The 9,847-nt window shown below is 42.1% G+C and overlaps 1 long non-coding RNA gene across 1 annotated transcript; it reads right to left on the bottom strand.

Annotated features, from left to right (window-relative positions):
- Window positions 1-8,158: 8,158 nt before the first annotated feature.
- LOC147619181 (uncharacterized) lies at window positions 8,159-8,674 on the bottom strand. The gene is made up of 2 exons (XR_015261896.1): window positions 8,407-8,674; window positions 8,159-8,255 (listed from the first exon to the last, which is right to left on the bottom strand). It is a non-coding gene; the product is annotated as an uncharacterized LOC147619181 (long non-coding RNA).
- Between the last annotated feature and the right edge of the window lie 1,173 nt (window positions 8,675-9,847).

The raw sequence follows: 9,847 nt of genomic DNA, 5'->3' as shown, positions 1-9,847 counted from the left end.
ATGTAATCGTTATCATTTATAAATGCACAAAGATCGAAAAATGTGCAAAGTGCAATTAAATTTATTTAACATACCTTGTCCCTTACATGCCTCCAAGTCTCATGGTGCAGGAGATGTGACCGAGTCTTGTCACCCTTCTTCTTTTTAGCACTTCTCCTATATTTTTTATCATAGAAACAATACAACCCATAAGAATGGACATAATAGTTAAATTTCATAAAAATAATACACCCTTCTTCCTTTCAGCACTTCTCCTATTATTTTTATCATAAAAACAATACAACACATAAAAATGGACATAATACATAAATGTTAAACTTCATTCAAATGTTACAAGAACTTCTTTCTTTTAATTATGATAGTGGTACTACAAACATTCTAACCATAGTTGATCACTAGATCTTTGTTATGATTAGTGAAATGTTTTTATGTTATTCTCTAATATATGATTTCTTTGGATGAACAGAGTAGTGATTCGGATGCATCCATCCATACCCCTCCTCCAGTTTCTTCGTCATGACCAGAGATACCACCTAAATCACATTTTACTGGAGAAGACAATACATCTGATTGTTTTGATGAGCAAGCATGTCTTAACCAAAGAAGGTTATGTTATTATGCATGATGTCGGGGCATGGTTACACATAGGGGCCACATTTGTGCTCGTTATGAGCTAGACTACAGGCTTTGTGAATCTTCTCCACCACATGTATATTTTTCTTCCCTTATAACAATGAAATTTGAAAGTTTTTCGTTTATAGATGATTAGTTTCAACTTTGACAAATTCGTATCTAAGTTATACATCAATGATTCAATTGGTACGCTAATAAGATTAACTCTAATATTAGGTGATGACATCTTTACTCTCACAATAGTGGAGTCCTACTCTCCATATATCTGACTCTTCCTCATCCACCTAGCAGAGGAGACGTCCTAGCAGTGGGAGGATAACACGTTTTGATGGGTTCGGGAAAACCTGCCTCTATAGCCCCATCTGAAGCACACCACCGTGAGGAGGAACTATCACCAATACCAAAAGAAGGCACCAGTACACCTAGTTGATGTCCCTTCATCTTCACCTAACTCAAGTGGACACTTGAGCTGACTCCAAGCTCCTTAAATTGTATAGTTGTCTCTTTTCGATGTCCTCCTCACTCTAATCTCCAAAGGCTCTATCAATCCACCTAAAAGCCTCTCTTGACCCCACAACTGAGTTCCAATTGACCAAAACAAGCCCCAATTGATATAGAATAGTTTGAGGTTTCATAAGTCCACCAACATAAACAGACTTCCCTATGTATATACAACAGAGAAAATCTCAACAACCTTGAGGTTTTGGGAATAAAGCAGGAAAAAGAGAACATAATGAAACCAAGGAACCTCTGTACTATTTTCCTAATAAAACCCTATATTCTCAACTTCACAGAAAAATCAGAAACAACCACCATAACTGTAGCAACACACTACTACAGACAACCACCAACATACATTGCAGAGAGGATTATTGATGAAGGCTTTGAGCTGTCCAAGTTCTAAAAAAATTGCAACCATAGAGGTCTTAGAGAACTCGCCTCCTACAAGACTCACTCACCTTCGTCAACTTCTACTTTTGGGGAAACTCAAATCAACTCAAACAAAGCCTGTGTTGTCTTCTACTCCTCACAGAAAATAGTTGCACCAAACTTTTTTAGAACTGCTTCACATCCCCCTCCCCCCCAAAAAAAACCCCTCTTTTGCTCCTCATCATGACTGTTTTATTCTCTGTGCCATTTCGACCTTCTTCTCAATTTATCTTCTCAACTTTCTTCTCAATGTAAAGCGCACACAAAATCCAATCTTCACTGTCCTACAAACTTCTTCTTCCAAGTGTCTCCTATTCCAAGCTTGTCTCCACATCCTCCCACAACTTTTGGATTTCTTTCGCAGTCTCCCCTCTCAAGTGTACTTTTCCACTATTGGCTAAGGCAACAACAACTAATTTCAATTTTGTTGGAAAATGGCCATGCAGCAATTACCCTTCCTAAGGTTTCTAACCAGACATCCCTGATTTATTTTGTTTTTTCTTGGGGTAGGGTAGTTATTTCATTTGGTCTCAAAAAAACCTATCATATTTTTCCCAACCGCGATGGTTAGAGCATTCATGCTCAGCCATATGCTGCTGGCTCACTATGACAATCCTCAAAGAAAAATATATCCAAATCCCAATAAACTTCTTCTGGTTTGTTTCCAACATCTATGCATCCTTTAGAATTGTCATTATTTTGCACCAATATGGCTTCAATTTGTATCCATTGACTCTCTTGGCTTGTAGCTGGTCATCCAAGTCATCTAGTTGATAAGTGCCATTTTCATATCTATGTAGAACCTTGAAAGGACCTTCCCACTCAATCTCGAACTTGGTCTGGAAGGTGTTGTCCAGCTTGTTGTTGTATCTGAGCACTAGGTCTCCGTCTTTGATACCTTTTTCCTTGACTATCTCATTGAAATGCTTAGCTCTTTTATTACTTAACTTGATATAATGGTCCAAGGCTTCTTCTCTGGCTAATTGTAACTCTTACAGGTCCATCAATCTTTCTTTATAAACATCCAAGGTACTACCATGATCCTTCAAAAGAAACTCTAAATTGGGAATCTCAACTTCAATGTGAAACATAGCCTCTTTCCCATAAACAAGATGATATGGTGAAAACTCGAGCTGACTTAATAGTTGTCTTGTAAGCCCAGATGAAAAGATTCAGGGGAGAAGAGAGCTTGAGCTTGAGCTCTTGCAAGCACACATACACTCACAAAACCCTAAAAAAGAACACACAAGGTGAGAGGCTGAAAATCTTCTTCTTCTACACACAACACTCAACACACCAATACAAAGATAAGAGTACACAGTGCGCACGATATGAAAAGATACTCAACCAAATACATACTAGGGTTCTCTATATTGTGAAACCAAATAAATGAACTGGCACTATAACTATGCCAGTCTCTAGAATGGTTGTCATACAGCCTATCATCCCACTGGCCGCATATCATCCATGATCTCACCAACCATGCCAGTGGTGTAAGTGTGGGGCCTATCTCCCAGGCGGCGGGTCATCAGTGTCCACCGCCTCACTAGATGAGCTCGATATCTCAACACTCCCCCTCGAGCTCAACTCCATCTCATGTACACCAAGCGAAGCCTTGAATCTACGGAGCTTCTCTGTACCCAATGCTTTGATGAAGATGTCAGCTACCTGATCTTGTGTGCTGACATAAACAAGGTCAACGTCTCCTGCCAAGACCTTCTCTCTGACAAAATGGTAGTGGACCTCTATATGCTTTGTGCAAGCATGAAAAAATGGGTTCCTGGCCAACTATATATTGCTAATGTTATCACAGAAAATGACAACTTGTCTATCCACCACTGATAGACCCAAATCTGCAAGTAGCTTTCTCAACCAAGCTACCTCACATGCTGCCATAGCAGCACCTCTGTACTCGGCCTCTGGGTACTGGATAGAGCAACTATAGGCTGCTTCTTGCTCTCCAAGTCACAGCAGAACTCCCCAAAGAAAACATGAAGCCACTAGTAGATATTCTATCTAAGATACTACGAGCCCAATCAGCATCTGTGTACCCATGTACACATATCTATGACCCAGTTTCATAAAATAGTCCAACAATGCAAAGTAGACCTCACATACCTCAGTATACGTCTCAATGCATCCAAATGCAGCTTTCGAGGAACCTACATTAGCTAACTCACCAACCCAACAGCGTAGCTCAAATATGGCCTGGTGATCGTCATGTAGATCAAGCTTCCTACTATGCACCTATACATAGTAGGATCCTCCAAAATCTCTCTTGAATCTGCACTCAACTTGCCATTCTGATCCAATGGCACTGAGATAGGCTTACAGCCTGTCATACCATACTTGGACAACATGTCCAAGCCATACTGTCTCTGCAGTAATCCAATACCATGTGGTGACCTAATCACCTAAATGCCCAAGAAATATCTGAGCTCCCCCAGATCCTTCATCTCAAACTTTTGTCTAAGCAAGATCTTTACATCAAAGACCTCTGCATCATGGTCCCCCATAATGATCAGGTCATCTACATAGAGGTCATCTACATAGATGACAACAAGCACAACCCCTCTATCAGTGTGTCTCACATACAGCAAGAAATCTGCATTGGCTACATGAAAGCCAATAGTGACAAGATATTCAGAAATCTTGTCAGACCATGCTCTTGGTGCTTGTTTTAAGCCATACAAGGCTTTCTTCAACCTGCAAACATGCTCGGGGGTGACTCACATCCTCATAACCAGGTGGCTGCAACATATACACCTCTTCCTGAAAATCCCCATGCAAGAATGCATTCTTTACATCCATTTGATTTAAAGACCATTGCTTTGATGCAGCCACTGCTATCACAACTCTCACTGTTGCCATCTTGGCAACTGGGCTGAAAGTTTCCTCTCATAATCAATGCCATATGTCTACGCATATCCTTTAGCTACCAACCTAGCTTTGTACTTGCTGATGCTTCCATCACTATTATGTTTTACTTTGTACACCCACTTGCATCTAATGGCTTTCTTGCACACCCACTTGCATCCAATGGCTTTCTCGCCTTCAGGCAACTGCACTAAATCCCAAGTCTCATTTCCATATAGTGCATCCATCTCCTCATCCATAGCTTTCTCCCAACACACATTTCCAGCAACCTCATCAATGCATGTGGGCTCTACAACCTGCACAACTTTTGCCATGTATGCATAGTGATGTGCCACATAACCGTCATAGGTAAACCTTTGCACAGGATTCTTCACTCTCCCAGATCTTCGTAGCTTTGCATTCATGGCTTCCATAACCTTCTTTACACCAGGTGTTCTCATAGCTGGTATCCCAAGATCCTCATCAAGGCTCATCTCTGAGCCATTAGACTCTCCATCACAACATGAGAATGCCCTGCAGAAATGTCAGGCATACTAAGGGACTCAACCACTTTCTCTTTGCCTTTATGTGATGTACTAATCACATTTGCAGGACTGGTATTATGATGCAGCCTGCCACTCCATGGTCTATCAACTGAACCACTAGATGAGGACTCTCTTGGTCCACTCAAAGACTGTGATTGCTGACTTGTATTCTGTACAACCACATTTCCACTCATATCAGCCCCAATAGCTTCTTTTTCAACAGCATACCAGCTGCTCATCTCATAAAAAACAACATCCCTGCTTACCCTCAACTCACATGTAGCAGGGTTATAACATCCCTGCTTACCCTCAACTCACATGTAGCAGGGTATAACATCCCTGCTTACCCTCAACTCACATGTAGCAGGGTTATAACACATGTATCCCTTTTGCTCAAGGGAATACCCAATAAACACACATTTTTCAACTTTTGGATCCAGCTTAGTTCTCAGCTCATCTGGCACATGCACATATGCAATGCATCCAAAGACTTTCAGATGAGACAAATCAGGTTTTCTGCCAGTAAACCTCTCCTCTGGGAGTTACATCATGTATGGCTGTAGTTGGACTCCTGTTCATGATGTAAACTACTATAGAAACAACGTCAACCCAATAGCCGTTGCAGCATATTCTTCTCTCCCATCAATGCTCGCGCAATCTCAGCAATGTGCATGTTTTTCCGCTCTCAGCAACTCCATTTTGCTGCTGCGGAGTGTTTCTGCATGTAAACTGTCTTTGAATACCATTCTTCTGCAAAAATTTAGAGGACTCATTGGAGAAGTACTCTCTCCCCCTCCATTTGACCTTAGGCACTTTACATGTTTCCCTGTTTGCTTTTCAACCATAACTTTGAAAAAACAGCACTCTGGTTTGTCCTGCACAAACTGCTGTATTTTTTGCAGCGGTACTGTACTACACTCAAATATCACAACCAGTGACCTCAATGTGCATACACCAATGGAAACTGTTTGACCTCCTTGCAGCACACACAATGTTTGCACAACCAATCTGTCTTCCTGCAGTTCTTAAAATAGAGTTCTGCTACTGCATAGAATCGATGACTTACTCGCAGTGCTCAAAATTGCCTGCTTTTCGAAAAACGAAGGTCCTAACGCGCCCCTCGGGGGGGTCACTCACAAAAAAATGTGAATATCACGTGCGTTCAACAGAAGCATAATTTTAATTTATGAAACTTACAGAAATATATTTACATAAGGGTATGATTTAAAATTTTTTCAAAAAAATTTATAGATTCATAAAGAAAAGGGATATTATATAGATTAAAAAATTCACAAATAAGGTATTTAAAATGTAGGCCTTGAACGCACGCGATAGGGATATTTTACATATAGTGACCCTCCCGAGATGCCGAAACGCGTTTTCGGCCAAAAAACTTTTGTTTGATAGGGCTCTTTAGTAGCCCTATAGATTTACTCTTGTGAAGAAGGCTCCTCAATCAGAGATCGTTTGCTGGTGCCTCCCGTAGAGCTCCCGACAAGGGTGTAGTCTCGCCACCAACACAAATAGAGAAGAGTAGATAAAGCTCTTACCCTCGTACCGCTTCCTGTGCTTCTCTTGCTTGCAGCTCAGCCCTTAGCATGAACTAGGCTCTGATACCATGAAACCCTCACCCACACTAGGGTTTACAAAGAGTCCCCTACTCCAATCAAGAGGCATGACTATTGGCAAAGTACTCAAGATCTCCTTCACCTGAATAAAAGCTTCTTCCTCTTTGTCTTACCAATTGAAAGGATCCTTTTGAGTTGCTTGCTGTAGTGAATATAATGCTTTGAAACAAAAGAAAGATAAACCTGGCCAGATATCTACTTCAATCCCATTCTTTAAAACCACATGACCAAGCATACGTACTTTGGCTTGAGCCAAATGACATTTATCTGGGTTCAACTGACCACCCAAATCATCCAATCTTTTCAAAGCTAACCTCAACTTCTCACAGTGGATCCATCTGCCCACTATATATACAAAAATTATCAATGAATACTCTAATAAAAGACCCTAGGTAGGGTTTAAACACCAAATTCATAAACCTTTGGAAGGTTGCAGGGGCAAATTTTGTTAGCCCAAAAGGAATAACCCTATAGAGGCAAAACACCCCAAGGGTTATAAAGGTGGTTTTCCTCTGATCCTTTGGAGCAATTGAGATCTAGAAGTATCCTGAGTATCCATCACACACACTATATCTTTCATGCCCTGCTACACTATCTAGGATCTCATCTTGAAAAGGCAGTGGATATGATCTCTTTTGGTCACTGCATTCACAGGTTTAAAGTCAACATAGATTCTCCATTTTCCATTTTCTTTGGGGTTATCACTACTGGAGAAGCCCATTCAGAATTGTCAACTAGATATATAAATGTTAAGGATAACATGCTACCTTGCACACAAAAGAGAAAGAAGAGAAGAAGGATGCATGCAAGAGTCGAGTCTAAAGAGTTGCATTTGGCTAACCCTATGAGAGTTAACTCCGTGATGTGAAGCCGCTAGGGGCTCACTCCACTCTTCCTGTGTCACACAAGAAGAGATCCAAATGCTAGGTAGAGAGAAAGAAGGAGGTAGCTATGGAGAGCTCTACTTCATGCACCTAGTATGCAAAAGGGACATGGTAGATAGAAAAGAGAACAAAGGCTATGCTGCCAGCACCCCATTGTAGGTTTTGTACTTACTGTGTGCCCAATTCACCAGAGTTGATTCCAATTAAGTGATGGCGAGGTAGTGGGTATCACATCCTTGAGGGATTCTGAGGCGGTTGGTAAGGAAGTACCTGAGACTGAAAGAACCTGAGCTAATGATGGCATTGTTGTACTCTATTGTTGCAGCCTCACAATGACAGGTGGGGGGGTTGTCGGCTGGATGTAGTGGGCCGAAAACGTGGCTGTGTGGCTTGGTCGGGCTGTTGGGCGGCCCTGACTATCTGCGACCACCTTTATGGGCTGCTGCTGCGTAGTTTGTAGCTTCCGAGGGCGGCCTCGGCTTTGCTGCAATGAACGAGAGAGAGAGGGGGAACCGAGAGAATGGATGCCTGTATGCAAAACATATGGATAATTATATATGCATATCTATACGTAATTTTGATTGCTAATTTATCCTAATGGGTGCGTAAATGCAAAAAAGAAAAACACAAAAGATTGATGATGTGCCAACAGAGATCAACAGGTTGGAGAATTAAGGTATGCCTGGATAGCCAATGGCCGCTCTGTAGACTTTGTAACGGCACGATTCACAATGCATTCTATCCTCCAATATCACCTTACCCTCCTCCATCTTGTCTTCCTGCAATGCAATATCATGTCTTTACACAGTACATCAGAAGCCACTTTTAAGATTTGCACATCAAACAACCCGCAGCAATATTAAAGCCAAACCCATCAGTTTCTAGAGCTTCAGAACAATGCACACAAGTCGAGACTAGGCTGCAATAAACCTCTGGCATGGCGACGATGATCACTGTGGCGAAACGGCAAGAGAATTCGTGGCACGGATAAGTGGCTAGAAATGAGAAAGAACTCCGGGGAAAATGGTTCAGAAATGGCTAAAACTGAGTGATAATTGTGGGGAAAGTGGATGGAATTGAGAAGCAAGTGTGGCAAAGCAAGTAACCTTTGCTACTGCGCCCACCTGTTGGCTGTGCTGAGGCAACAAACGAGGAGCAAAAGCTGCATAGTTTGTAGCTTCCGAGGGCGGCCTGGGCTTTGCTGCTATGCCCCCCCCTTGGCTGTGCCGAGGCAATGAACGAGAGGGAGAGAGGGGGAACCTTTGCTACTGCGCCCAGCTGTTGGCTGTGCCGAGGCAACAAACGTTGAGCTGGCAACAGTAAATGCTCATGCTGAGCTGGAAAGTGTTTCGTGCACTCCCCCGCTACACGACAAGGGGGAGCGCATGAAATATATCCCCAGCGGGTCGGAGGGGTCAGAAACTTTGCTCGAAGTTTGTAGATCCGGTGAGGAGGCTCCTAACCAAAAGTTGACCTGCTGGGTGTCGCAGCCCACCTGGGGCATCGCCTTGACGTTTTTACTACACAACTATTGGCTTTTTTAGCAACTTGATGGTGGTGTTCAATGTATACGCGTAACGCATTCTTATGGGGCAGGGTCTGCCTAGCGGGCCTAGCCCTCAATGGTCTAGATAAGGCAATCGAAGATGTGGGTGCCCTTGCCAATAGTGTCCTCACTGCCTCACTCAATCAATAGTTCATCGCTATTTATTGCCCTTCCCATGATCCTCAAGAACACAATCGAGCATTCACCTCTTGCACTATGGGATTTTCTTACCATGCAACTATAACTTTCATCCGTGTTTTCAAATTCTCTCTAGGAACACGAGCCCACTTTTTTTTTGGGAGGACTATACTTCATGGTGGTATAAAATATCGTGCAATTGGTCGTGGGTTTGTTGTGATGCATGAGAGGTTTGTTGACATTTACAAGCTATTTGCAAGTGACAGGTGTCGAGCTTATTCTCTTTCTTATAGTCCACATATCTTGGAACAAACACTACATCATATATCCTCATTACATTTTTGAGCTGGTTTTGTAGAACTTTCCTGGATCATGGCACTCTTTCTATATAACCCCTCAGGATTTGACTGGCTAAAAATAGTTGAGCATTTTGATGACTTCTTGGATTGGATATGGTATAGAGGAGGTGTTTCAATCAAGATCACCTATACAAAATACACGTTTTTAGGGAAAAGTTTTAGAGGTGGTACTCAGTTTGTGCTTCTTTGTCTTCCAATATGGTAAAAACATTATTAGACCCCTGATCATCCCCCCCCCATCATACATATACGACGGGAGGTGCTTCTGAGAGAGAGAGAGAGAGAGAGAGAGAGAGAGAGAGAGAGAGAGAGAGAGAGAGAGAGAGAG

Source organism: Cibotium barometz, chromosome 33 (assembly GCF_041138505.1).
Source record: "Cibotium barometz isolate CiBa-2024 chromosome 33, ASM4113850v1, whole genome shotgun sequence".
Taxonomy (NCBI): Eukaryota; Viridiplantae; Streptophyta; class Polypodiopsida; order Cyatheales; family Cibotiaceae; genus Cibotium; species Cibotium barometz.
The sequence above is the reverse complement of the archived record's forward strand: the minus strand, read 5'-3'. Positions and strand labels throughout refer to the sequence as shown.